Source organism: Anopheles stephensi, chromosome 3 (assembly GCF_013141755.1).
Source record: "Anopheles stephensi strain Indian chromosome 3, UCI_ANSTEP_V1.0, whole genome shotgun sequence".
NCBI lineage: Eukaryota > Metazoa > Arthropoda > Insecta > Diptera > Culicidae > Anopheles > Anopheles stephensi.
The window spans coordinates 57827901-57842244 of NC_050203.1; the positions used below are offsets into that span (position 1 = coordinate 57827901).

General features: G+C 46.2%; 1 protein-coding gene across 23 annotated transcripts in view; it reads right to left on the bottom strand.

Moving 5' to 3' along the window:
- The window catches only part of LOC118508967 (probable nuclear hormone receptor HR3), a 119592-nt gene that overhangs the window by 30192 nt on the left and 75056 nt on the right, over window positions 1-14344 (bottom strand). For 7 of the 23 annotated variants that reach the window (XM_036048926.1, XM_036048931.1, XM_036048927.1 and 4 more), the window contains exon 1: window positions 9242-12893. The exons of 4 other annotated variants lie outside the window; for them this stretch is intronic. The gene's annotated coding sequence lies outside the window, so the exon portion shown is untranslated. Of the gene's footprint in view, window positions 1-9226; window positions 12894-14344 lie in introns of those variants that run through there. 12 more of the 23 variants (XM_036048914.1, XM_036048913.1, XM_036048920.1 and 9 more) reach the window with 11 other exon arrangements.

Here is a 14344-nt window from a genome sequence, read left to right on the forward strand (position 1 = left end):
CCTTGACGCGGGGCCGAATGCGATGGCGAATTTGTCACGTAATGACTTGCACAATTTCCGTATACCGAGTTCCACTCTTGGTTGCAGAATGAAACTTCCTCTCCGTATATCACGATCCGGTTCGAAGGACCAACAAATGTGAAAATGTTCACGAAAGGGGGTGGTTGTGATATATTTTGAGGATTGAAGTGAGACTGTGTGCACTCGTATCGCTGGTCGGTTTGCAACTGTGTATTCGTTTGTCCATAATGATTTACATGTAATTCGAGTAGTTCGTGTAAGTGTATAACAGTCGAGTAGTCCTAATCTTAATCCTTAATTGTCTACTGTTTAATTCGTGAAATTTAAATGCATGCTCGAAAATTGTAATATTAAATCCTGTAGTTCAAATGCATGCAAGATTATATAATTATTCTAATTCCCACAAATATAAAATAACTACCTGTACCTGACTGGCTCAAAGAGGTAAAACAAGAGCAGTAAAGAAAATAGCTTATATGCTACCCGAGACTGCTTATGAGCAAAGGCATGCATTTATCTGTTGACGCTACCGGTAAAAATAATCTACCCAAAGCGACACCTACTAACAGACCGTAAAGAAATTAAAGCAAAAGGAGTCACCATTTAGCACGAATAACAAAAAACACATGTGGAGATGATAAACCAGCAAGCAATTCCCACCAGAAAGCGGGGATGCACCGTGCATTTGTATCGAGAGAAAGGTTCAAATAAACACACACACACTAATGCACGCTAACCCACACTCAGCTGTCGGTGTTCTATCCCCACAGAATTACCCCCCTCATCACACACATCCTTCCCCGCTGCATGCGTGCAAATGGCAAGCCAATGGCCGGTCGCACGCTGTGCAGGGCGAGAGTGTGCCAACTGCATCGAGAAGCAGCAGCAACAGCAGCGACGCAACGACCCACCATTACCACACGCATACCACGAACCACGGTGGGATAGGTCAAGAAACGGAAATCTATTTAAAATGAGATTACGGCAGCAGAATCGGCATCGTTGGGGCATCGTTGCGTTTGCACAAAAACACTGCGAAATGGGGCGCACGGCGAGTGTGTGCGAACGGGACGCGACGACGGTGCGAGTGTGCGCCGTTCGTTCTGATCTACCCTTTTGACCCTCTCCCCTTCCACCAGTCCACGACCCTGCCTCTTCCGACCACAACCCTCGCTCGAACCGACTCGACCGCCGGTAAAGTTTCGATCAAACGTAGTTTTGTGGTCACGGTGGATACACAATCCATCGTCACAATATCTATCGTACGGTGGGGATATGGGGCAAGTAAGGGAAGCAACGGGCATAGAGGGGTTGCGGGAGGTGTAATGATATAAAGTTGCAGAAAAAAAGAAAGGCATTGAAGCGGAAACTAATGCGCGAGTTAAAGAGACGTCTTATTGGTCGGAATGCAATTTATAGTGCTAGAGCAAAAGGGGTTTTATCGGTTTTCGGAATGAAGGATTCAATCATTCTAATGGCTATGTCGCTGTAACTTTATGATAAATAGCGACCAGCGTAGGGATGGGCAGGTTGTTTATCGCTTCCGTACCAAAAAAACCCTGATAAGCTAGGATTGCTATACAGAGCTAGGAATCAAAATTGTATGATAAATGGAGGAGTTGCTGGGTACTTTGAGAATAGTTTTGTGAAAAGTGTTTTTGATAGGAATCGATGCATTATGTCCATCGTAGTCTCCATATTGAGAAGAGTCTGTAGGAGCAATTCGTAGGAAATCCTCCAATTTTCGATACTAGAATGCTTCAAAGCATACATAAATTAACAATCCTCGACCAAATATTTCAACACAGCACCATAATGCCTTTTGAACGCCTTTTAATGACTAATAACTACATCGGCGAGCAATATTTCGCACACCGTCGACTGTCCCACACGCCAACTGCACATACGCCCGCGTAACGTTACGCATTCCAAACGAACGTTATCTGGTGCGAAAGCGAAAGTGCAATTGCAACGACACCATGCATTCTGATGCACCTCGCGGATCCACCAGACGGAGGGTTGAATCTTTTGCTGCGTCTGATGTTTGATTCTTAATGATGCAAAGCCGGGCGGGCGGGAACTTGGTGTGCGAGAAAAGGCGACTGATAGTTGCATATAAATAGAATCACCAGCTACGCTGAATAAAAGCACACGCGAAACAAAACAACATCATCGACACCGTCGAGCGACGACGGAGTACGCGAACGATGGGATCAGACAGTGGCTGGTAGTACTGTTGAATAGAGCGTAAGTTACATCAATTGGCCTGCGGTGCACCATTGCATAGCCCCCTAATAGTGAGCACACAGGCGCAGCCGTCATAATGATGGCGCTAATGTGCGATAAGAAAGGTGCATCGCTCTTGGTAGGTTAGCGATTTACTGGGTGGGTTGGGTCTCCCGGGATGCTGTTGTAGACAGCAGTGCTGAAGCATCAGATTCAGGAGCCGATTAAAAATAAATTTGAATTTCCCTTTCGACAAATTCTTTTTCAATATTTCTAGGAGGTCTTTGTCTGCAATTTCGAACTAATACTTGAGTTAGCTTTAGCTCCTTAAGTTTGCAACTGTCGTTAACAGTATTTTAACTGTCTGGCATGATTTTTTTTCGCCAATTTAATCTCAAACGTGCATAATTGTATCGAAGCACCGCGACTAGCAACGGACAGCTATTTCAATTATTACTTCACCGTGAGCTCATCGTCCCGAGCGTCGACGAGATTCTCGCTCGCCACAGCTCACCCAGTCGGTACGTGACTTAAGGAAAATGTTTAAAAATCTTTCAATAGCCTATCCTCCCTCGAAACGCTTCGCCAATTCCATTGCTCGTAAATCTTTCCCCAAAACACGCTCTCCCGCGCTCCATAAAGTACCGGCAAGTTAGTCTGGCGGACAGTGGTGTGCATTCCCGAACGAACCCAACAATATTTACTGGAACTGTAGCGCATCTCGTGTTTCTCCTTCTACCTTCCATGCAAGCCGTCAGCAGGCTAATGCTGACGCTGCTATTACGGTGCAAAGTGCACCTGCTAAATTTGACTCCCTGGCAAGTGTTGACGAAAATCAAAATACTCAAAGGTGGACACAAGAGAAGGAAAATAGCTTGCCGAAAAATACCTTAAACAAATAGGAGAAAAGTGTGCGAAAAAAAAGAAACTAATAACATTTTAGAACCTTCACGTACACGCAATCAGCACGTACACCGTCAGTGTGCCGTACCAGCCGGCAAACGGTTTAACAAAAAAAGTACAGACGCTGCAACTAGTGCCCCCGGTTGTCGCCCGTTGTTTTTCCGACGAGTGTTGGCTCTTGTTTTCCTTTTTGCCTTGCTCGCCTGCCCCATAAGACCATTCACCCCTAGCGAGACGCTCGCTGTCGTCATCGGCCGGCATCGTCGATGGTCACGCTTTAAGTTTTTCTTGCTGCTGCTGTGCTCCGTTCTTCTTGCGTATCGTTTTGGTGTTTATTTCCCTTATTTTTGCAAACGGCACTCGCCATCACGTAGCACTCGATGCGAACTGTCGATCGTGCTGATCGCTTAAGTGTAATGTCCATGTAAATTGGTTACTTTAAAAATTGATTATCGATACATGTGGTTGCAGCGAATTAATCCCGTATTGCTGTGCACCTTACTAGCGAGAGATACTGCACCAGCATGCGCATAAGAATGTCTGGGAAGTGCCACACACACGGATACATGTTTGTCCTACGGCAGAGATACAAAAAGATGTGTCCGTGGAGTGACCTTGACCTTGTGCTTCTTCGTATGCGGTTCGAGTTTTGCATGATTTGTTTTTTCTTCAAAAGATCTAACATACAACCCCCTCCCCCCCTCAAATCAGAAAGAGTCAATGAACCAGCCAAACCCCCTCGCTTTGGAAACCGCTACATGTGAATTGCATCATGATGCACCACCATTCATAATGTCGCAGCACCGATGCGTCACCCTTATCAGCAAAACGGGAGTCTGTACGGTGGTGTGAATCAGCATAGTTCGTTCACCTTTCGTTGCCTGCAGGGTTGTCGATTTTGTTTTTCTTAAAACAATACCACCACCAAGTGGGAAATGGGGAGCTCACATTCACTGCACTGAAGCTAGAACGATCGGTGTGTGTGTGTGTTTGTGATGGTGTTAAACTGGATGCGCATTGGTAGTGTGAAATTATGCAAAGCAGACGAAGTACGGTTGTCTGCAGATGCACCGGAGCCAAATCGAGTCCTATTGGATAGCGAGTGATTTGTGAGCATAAAGTTTAAGTTTGAAAAATACCTGCATGGAAGCTATTTCACCGAGGATCCGAAACATTCTTTCTGATGTCAGCTTTTTCCCAAGCAATGCAACTGTTAATATGCAAAGTTTCTTAACCTGCAACCATATGGAATGACTCCGGTCGTGTTAAAATTCCACAACAACACCCCGTGCGAGTGTGTAAACAACGGGTTAAAAAAGTACAACGCAAAATGTACATTTTTATGGTCTGTTTTCTTCTTCAATGGCTCATCTTGACTCCAAGCGGTCCCGGTGCACTATCCCGTTTTAGAACGATTGCATTACAATCTTGGCTCACGCAGCCCAACAACCACCGTGTTAAAACAAAACATACACACCCCGAAAGAGGAAGTACAAGAATGCACCACCTGAAGGACGAAGCGTGGTAGCAGCCGTCGCCTCGCTAGCCAGGGATAGGAATCCCCGCACGGCGACAGCCAACAATAAAAACAATATCAAAACAGAAAAAAAAGTCGAGCAATGAAAAGAAAGCGGAAAATCAGCAAGCAAACAAACCAAACGCACGGCAGAGAAGACACCGAAAATTACGTCACATTGTGCGGTGGCCCACGGCGTCGCCAAAGCAACGGCATCCGCAGCGAGAAGCACAGCGGGAGCAACGCAAGGTACGCAAGCGAAAACAGCGACGTCGCCGGCTGCCGATGAGGAACAGCACCAGAATACGGTGAACAATAAAAATAAAAACATCTGCGCGATTCCGACGACACCAGAAGGATCATTAACCTCAAGGTGCGCTGACTTTGTCGGTCTGTTTGGGTTGGTGGGATGGGTTTGGAAACCGTTTTAAAAGGAGAATGGGATGAGAGAGAGAGAGAGTGGTCGAGTTCCTAAAGGGGGTGGCTGAGTTCGGGTGTTCTTGCGTAGCGGTACAATGCGGGTGAGTTCCCGGTGGTGCAAAACCTGGGAGGTTGGACGAGTGCCGAACAGGTGCTGGAGGAGTCAAAGGCGACGCATTTAGCAATAATCGAGAAACATCCATCCCTTTGGTGAGATGAAGCATTAATCGATTTGTGGCCAAGTGTCAATTTCGAACGCCCAAAATCGCTTCCCCCATCCGACAACCAACAACTAACACTTGTTTGCGCTTGTTAGAGTGATCGCCACCGTCAGCGATCTTAGCCATGTGAGAGCGATGCATCCCTCACGCATTTCGTGGAACTCAGCGCGCGTGTGAACGAACCGGACCGGGATTTCCCCTTGCACTCACTGTTTTGAACTCACGGCACTCACTACTCTCACTCTCGTCATTGTACGGGTTTTGGTATTTTCTTTTCCTCATCCAAACACATTCTCGCGCTCACTCTCTCTCTCTCACTCTCCCATGGCGTCTCAATCTTTAGGTTATTGAACTAAAGCAAAACACACTGGCCAGGGAGGCGCACCACCAGGGAGCACAATGTCTCGCGCGCTCTTAGACTACCCCTCGGTCGCCTCGCCCCACCCGCGTACCCCGCACGTTCTACTCTCCATCATCCTCCCGTAGGCGTCCCATTCCCTTCGTTCCTGTACGTTAAAAGAGCGCGGAAAAAACACACAACAAACAGCCGCTAGCCCCGGTTCCGATGGCGGGTTCGATGATTTCAACCCTCACCCACTTCTGCAACCGTTCGCCCCCCCCCCCTCCCCCTTCTCCTCATGCCTCCATCGTTCTTCGCGGCACGGCGTTCCAAGCAGAAGATAGCTCGATCTACACGTACTGCGGTGCGACAGGCGTGAAACGGTAGCGCGTCTTTTATTAGTCCTCGGGATGTTTCGTTCCGTTTTTTTTTTACCCACCGAGAACTGCATTTTTAGCTCCTGTTTAAATCGTTACCAAAATTCTCTCAGACTAAAATTTTGCTAATGATTTTTGTTACAGTGGCGTTCGCTTTCATTATGCAGCGTGAGAAGAATTCCTTGGGGGAGGAAACGTTCGCCCACTGCTTCGTTGGCGAAAGCGCAATGGATAGGCATGGAAGGTGAGAGAATTTTAACAGTTTATACATTTCATAGTCACAGTTTGAGGTTGTGCCAGACAGAAGCATAAATGTGAGCGCGGTAATGATCGCACCGAGGGAATTATGTCTCGTTGGTTCGATGTCCTCATGTAGTCGGTCGAAACAGAATAGGGTTTCGTTCACCTTTTCGAGGTGTCTTCAAGTTGATAACAAATTTGTATTATTTGGCTTATTTGAAACCTCATTTCCAAATATATTCTGATGAATTCTGATTTCTTCAGAATTCAAGTCAAGCAGGCCTAAAAAAGTTGCCCATGTTCTATTGAAGTTGTAGCATTCGATTCTACGATAATGCCATATCAGAGGAATATCTTGTTGGAGGTGAATCACTTCAAGGAATTAGCACTCCTAAATCGTGCGTATCGATTTGTTCTGACAAGAAAAAGTCACATTACAAAAAACAAAAACCCATTAGAGCCACGCTTGTCAGTGTGACAGCACACGCGTCCCAAGGGTACCTGTGACCCGCACTTGCACTCAATTGACACTGGTGATCGGGATTTATGGCTGTTCCGGATGAGGTGTGAAATAAGCGCTGACCGACCCAAAGGCCGAGTGGCTTTAATATCGATTCCCATTAATTAAGCTGCCAATGTGTGTCGCTAGTGCCGGGATAGTGGGCCAAAGTGTAGTACAGTGTAGTGTAGCACCATTACCCCGGGCCGGTTCAATGACCGCAAACACTCGTCTTATCAACGCACTTCTCGCTCTCGGGCGTTCGAGTGTCATTTCTTGTGCGGTTGAAAAAAGACGATGGGAAAATGGCAGCAAGTGGCTAAGAAAGGCGCCAGTGATCGGCACGATCAGACGGGTCATTGTTTTCCTCGTTTTCACACGCACAGGCAGTTGAACTTCTTGAGATACGGCGAGGATAGAGAACAAAAACTGGGAGCTACTAATACTGCCACCTTGTGGTATTAGTGTTCGACAGACGGAACACATAATCAAACATCGATTTGCACTATTGTCATGCTAGAGCGGTTGTGTGGCTTGTGTGCCGTTATTCCTCGGATCCTCGGAATGCTTAGCGAAGCAGAAGGTTGAAAGAAAGGCAAATTTATGTGTGAATTCTTGAAGATGAATTCGGTAAAAATGCACCATTAATCATCGTTAGGTTAGGGGATTTTTTTTGCTGCTGCTTCGAGCGGCTCAAAGACGCAATCACCGGTACGGTACATTCGAATGGAGTAAAGGCGACGAGTGACGCTTCTTCAGCCGATCATGCTGACGATGGTTGGCGAACGATTGTGGCGTAGCAATCGTTCAGAAGTATGGTGTCCCATGGGGGAAGGACACCAAGATAAGCTGAACAGGGTAAACGTGAACGTATTTCTTCTTTGGTAGTTCTTGCTGTTGTTTTTTGTTCCCTCAATCTCGATGCTTTAAAGACAGTATTCAGCGATTTTTTTTAGCCTTTGCAGACTTTTTCATTAATTTTGTCATGTACCTTGTCCCCGCTATCAACCAACGCACCGGATAGATCCATTCCGGTGATGGCGATGGCTACAACATTGGCCACAACCTCCTCCAACCAAAGAGCGATTTGCTCGGAGTGTCCCCAAGTTGGCCATTCGCGCGTGTCAACGGCCTACGGAGATGACACGCAGCGTGAGATGGCGCAATTTGTCTTGCAAAGTTTTGTTCGCATATTTTTCACGTTTTTTTTTTGGTTGCCTTCATCGCACTTCCTTCCGCTCATGGCACGATGGGTAGAACGGTGGAGGTGTAAAAACATAAAAATTAAGAGTGAAATAAACCATCTGCATGTCTGGTGTGTTGTAGTGTTTTTGCTATGGAAAAACACACATATACACACGCACACAAGTTTATTTTAAGATTTATGTTAGTCTTGTACAGGGAATACGCGGATACGGACGCCGGTTGTAATTACGGTCCATTGACACCGATTTTTGCCAGTACTTTTTTTCTTTCTTTAAAAATAAATAATTGTACCGGGGAAGTGTCGTGGTAATTGTGGATTATTTATGAATGCATTTTCTTTTGCGCACAATGGTGCCTTTTGTGGAAAATTGCTTAAGAAGGTCTATCATTTAGTTTCTGTACGTGAAACATGTTTTCCGGTGACCTTTAACACACTTTTTTTTCCAAATTGCGGTATGAGCAAGGATACGTCCATACACGTGTACAGCATCCGAGGAGACGCCTGGTGGTTTATGTATTTATGAATCACCAGGCGTCCGCTTGTGCACAATTGAGGATTTAAAAGCAAAACAATTCTCTTCCCCTTTTACTGCCTCTTTTTTTTGCTTTAGATTGCATTTTATTGGTTCTCGTCCGCGCAGAATATGAAATGAAATATTCATCGTTATTAATCACACCTTCCGATCGATATGGCAAAATGACTATTGTTTTACCCCTTCTTTATGCAATTGGAAATCAGGGAACGGATGATTGCGATCGTTACACTTTGCAGCAAAAAACACAAACCGGCAAAGTAAATAAAATATTCCCCCCACCCCCTCCTCTGAATGCCTAATGATGAACAAACAATCACACGCGTGTGAAGTAATTATGTGCCAACTGCTCACGACAACCGAGCAGCGAGGAATGCTTCATTCAAGGCCATATGTTTAACATAATCGTGTGGCATGTGAATCGCGTTAATGCATTGCTGGGTGCATTAAAAATGCATATTTCGAAACCCCCCAAATGCACAGATCAAAAGCAAACACCCATAAACACCGTTCCACAAAATCGAAATGCATTCGTCCGGTTGAATAATTGTCAACGATTAACGGGCATGCACCCGGCCCCCAACCACCGGTGTATCGGGTGAACTTTGGCTCGCCCGGTGACACGAAGCGATTGGCAATTGGGTTGATTTTGAGTGTTGATAATGTGATTCGATTCGAGTTCGCTTCCGCTACAGTAGATCGTAAGCCCGTTCACGCGTCGTACCAGCTTTTTGGATACCTGTGAAATTATGCAATTCGGTAAATCAGTTCCGCAACCCGTTCACCGGTCGGTATTCATTTGCATCGATTTGCAGCTGTTCGATGTTGACACAATTGTTTCTAGTTCACCGTACGTGCACCCGGTTTCCGGTTTTACTTTGTTGATTTTCTGGTTTTTTTTATTTACTTCACTCGGCACAGTTGAACGTATGAATGCACTTTGTTTTTCCTTTGCTCGTGTGTCACATCACCGAAAGTTTCACCATGGGCAGGATCTGCTGCAGGATCGCGACGAACCAAGATCATCCGGCCCCCCGGGAGCATGCGAGAAACGGGAAGAGAGAGCAAGAGAAACGGAGAAACGGAGACAGTGCGTGACTCGATGCGAGATAGTGTGAGCGGCGAGAAAGAGATGGGAAGTCACCCGGCAAAGGCGAGCGAAGGCGTACCGCGTGTTACGAACCGGCGACGTTGTGGGAGGTAAGGGCAAGAGCACACTGCGCGAGCCCGAGTTCATTGACACCGCGCGAGCATCCTAGTGGAGTGCGGAGGCAAAAAATCCTGTAAAAAATCAGCAACCAAACAAATACGGCAACAGGACCGATCGCCCGGGGGTCCTCACGCCGGCGAACCCCCTAAACGAACGAAGTACACGGTAATGGTGGCTTTTGGCGCCAGAGTCGTGCCAGTGGTCAGTGGCAGTGAGAAGCCACTCAAATTTTCCAACCCCAAGAAGAAAATGTACAAAAGTTTGGTTAAATCACGGATCGACTGTCAACCGTGGTCGCACGCGTTACGGATGCGTTACCGAAGGCGTTACCAGCTGAGTAAGACGCTTCATACGATAGCATCCTAAGGCTAATAGTGAGCAGCTTCAAACTGCCCTGCAAACAAGTGGTTTTAAGACGCTTTCCTAACAGTGTTTATGCGTAAGCATAGCAATGTGTTTGTGTGTAAGGTAGTGAGTGTGTGTAACGTTACGGCCGACCGCTCTAATCGAAATGCGATCCCCGATATCAAACTTCCGATAAGAAAACAGGTGCCCAGGCAAAACCTGACACACCTGATAATGATGTTTTCTAGGCATCCGCTCGCGCCATTATCATGCCCCGGTGACAATCCCAACACGCTTCGCACGTCCTTGCATGTGTATGGGTAAGATGTAAAAACCCCTATTCGTCGACCTGCACCTATCAAAGCTACTAAAGTCTACCAACACATGCTCGTGTGTCGAGCGTGCTGACCATCGTGCGGGGTGAGCTGAGTTGGGTGATAATTGTGAAAGAGACACTGTTATGGGTTTAAAAAATGGTAGATTACGTTTTGAGAAGAATCGATGGTGTCTAAGGTGTTAGCGACCTGCCAGTGTGATGATGGGAAGAATGTTTAGTTACATTGAAGTAACGTTGATGAACTGTCTAGCAAATGTTCGACCTGGTCAAGCGGGGTGGAAATGGGAAGCGACTTTTCTTAATCTCACTCTCTCACCCACTGTCTATCTCTCTTTAATTCTAACCACATTTCTATTGCTCTCGAGACTTGATGTTTGACGCTTCCCCATGGGAACCCGAAGGGGTTGTGAATTGTTGGGGTTGGAGTGGTCCATGCGATTGAACTGTATTTTCGAGCCTCTCGCTCACGCAGAATGGTGCGCTCTCGCTTCCATACTGTATTTCCTTCTCTGTCTGTGTATTCTCTTTTCCTCGCATTATCTCGGTACTGGTCATTCTGATTCGTTCTCTTTTATTCTGACTCGCTCCCTCTCTCTCTCCTTCATTCCACGGAATGGGGGAGAACAGATTTCAAAGCTGATTCATACTACACATACGGTACAAAACACGCGTCTCGGGCACTATCATCCCTTCTTTCTCTCGCTCTCGCTGGCGGACTCGCTCGCTCACACCCCGTGCGAGCCGTGCCGTGTCATTGAACCTATCCATTTTTCATGTAACAAGAAAGGGATCCCGCACACGCACACACACACACACACTCATCCATACAGACACACGCGCGCATAAAGCCGGGTTGTGGGAGGCTCAAGTGTCAAATCACGCCGCCCCTGCGTTTTGGAGGGTGGACGGGTGGATGAAGTGGGTGGTTTTATTCCACAAACCGTACTATCATCATCGCACAAAAAGGAGAGTAATTTTGGTATGCGTGCTTTGGTCACTCTCGCTCACACTCATTGCCCCCTGCTCCATCTCACACTGCACGATTAAAGCGGGACTTTCGTTAATTTATTTGACATATTTGTCACACGTTACAGCGTGATTCCGGCGGTTTCAAGTTAGCGTTTTGTTTCGCTACTCCCGTAATCGATCATCAATCAGTTGCGGGCACACGTACACACGTACCATCCACTCGCGCCCCATACAAACAAACGCACTTACAGGTCGTGGTGCTGCTGAGGGAAAATATTGGCCCAGCGACACCACACACACACACACACGCGCGCGTTTTGGAAAATTTGCGAATTGTGCAGTATTTTTCGCTGCTTTACAAATCATCGGTAGCCGCGTTTCGTATCCATTGGCTTTACCGGGATCGGGTGGCACACACATACGATCTCTTTTTCCCACACACACGCACACATACACACGCATATCACTAGCAGGTGACAGGGAAAAACAAAAGAATTCGATGAGCCGTAAACCTCGTCATCGCAAGCTATATCGCTTCAAATAGATAGTGTAACACACGACAGAACACGCACACTTTAACTCACTTACATACACACAACCACACACACACACGCACGCTCACTCACTGATAGGAAAAAAAGCGAAAATCGAAATGCAGTTGACTAACTAAAAAGTGCATCATCGGGCACCCATCCCACGATATGGGGATCCCGATGATCGATTAACCAAACTTAACTAGGCGTGCGTTAGGGGGGGCAGAAGCAAATAAATATGGAATGAAAAACTTTCAATACAAACGTAGAACGACACGTTTCATTCTCGGCTGTGTGACACCACGCGAGCGGAGGGCGAAAAGAAAAAACACGACGCGACGGAGTGTATCGAACTCGGTTTCCACCTCCTTTTGCTATGCACTTGGACCGGTCGTATGCACCTAGCGGCTGGTGCCAATGATAATAATAACAGCGCCTCAAAAGTAATAACACCGGCTTTTGGAGCTGTTTTCGAGAAACACACTTTTCGCTCAACAAACACTTGATCAGAAATATGTTTTGCTACGACAACATTGCAACACAAGCAACAAATTCACATCCCGTGAGGATCTTGCCCGATGGTGGCCGGTTTTGCTCTCTTCCACATACACGCAGACACACACACACACACAGCCAAACACACTCTCGCCCTGCTCGTTTCTTCTTTTTGGTCGTTGGAGAGGGCGAGGATCACTACACGATCGTGTCACGCTGGAAGGGCTGCTACTGTGACAGCCAAGCCCTCAACCAAGCACAAATTGGTGGCCTGCGGTTTATTTTTCTTCTTCTCCCGTTCTTGCTCTGCTCTATCTTCGGTGTCGCGGTGTTAAGGAAACGTTTCAAAACCAACTACAAAACAACACGATCGCTAAGGAACGGTCACAGAGCGAAAGCAACGGAATGCACCGGTGTGCACCGAAAATCGTCCCCGAAATCTTTTCCGCTTATTTCCGTGCGTGGCTCGCGCGAGAAAAAACTCAACAGAACCGCTTCACACTAGCGCACGGAATGCGGGATACGGGATCACTCACCGATTCCCGCGGTGTATGTGCATGCGTTTTGTGACGACACTCACGGGAAGAGAGAGAGAGCGAAAGACCCGACACTCAGCTCCCGGGCACTCAGTTCAGTGCTGAGTGGTGGCCAGCGCTGTCAATGAACGCTGGCGACCCGCGTGGATGCGGCGTAATGGCAATAACATTGCGTATCAATTCCGCCTTTCCCGGCAGGCCGACCTTTTTCCCTTGGTAGCTCGGTATGTGTGTGTGTGCGTGTGGTTCTCTTTAACAAAAGAGGAAGAATCATCTCCCGTTTCGATAAAGCGATACCAGCTGACTGGTGGAATGTCATCATTCTATCCGTCTGGTGGAACGCCGGCAGCCAAAATCGTCGCGGTTGTCCTACCGATTCTGGCTCCATTGCGCGTTCTCATCGACCAACCCACCAGTTCATGGGCGCCATGAACTTGATTCCCTCCCCATTAAGGGATTTCGCAACGGGCAGTAGGAAAAGTGTGTACGAAAATTGGAAAATCCCACCAAGTTGCCGTTTGATGATGAACGGAAAAGCGCAATGAAACGCAATCAATCGGATGAATCCGATCGTACGTCCTGTGTTGTTGCATGAGAGAGGAAGCCCTTTCATGTGTGCACGGGCGACTTTAGCGACAGCGTCACATCTTCTTTAAGCACACATCGATACCCGGCTGCGGTCATTGTCCTCTCGGTGGGACGGGGTGGGTTTGAAATATTTCGCACTTCCACACGAAAAGCCGAAAAATCGTCGATGGCGTACGGTTTTCTGAGCCGGAATGGTTTCGTCTAAAAGTTCTTTTGCGAATATTGGAGGAAAGTTTATAGTACACTGAGATTTTTGTTTAATAAATCATTAATTTAATTACTCGCGTTCAACAAAATTGTGGATTTCTTAAGAACAGCTGAAGGAATAGGACCACTTTGAGCGTCATATTTCTTTGAGAGTTTTGAATTTCCATACCCCAAACAACATCTATTTGTGGCAGAGTACATACCGCTTAGATGATTAGCATAAGAGTTAACGTAGCTCACTTCCATATTTACAGATCAATCGATAAGTTAATTGATTGAATTAATTGATGAGTAATTATTGTACACCAGAAGTGTTCATACCTGAAATGAAATGAAATAAAGAAAAGAGTTAGTTAAAATTATTTATAATTTTTTAAATGTATTTTCATATACTAACTATACAATATTTAAATATATTAATACAGGATATTATATCGATTGCTGTATTAAAACTTCAAATCCTGTAGCTAAACAATCATTTTGCTGTCCATCATTTAAACAGTAAAATTATGTTATTAAGACGAGTTGCAATAAAAATACTTAAAAACACCCGTTTCTAAGTTTGCAAATATTTTATTATACTTTGTAGGAATGGAAAGAATGCTGTCTATCATTTGCTCAG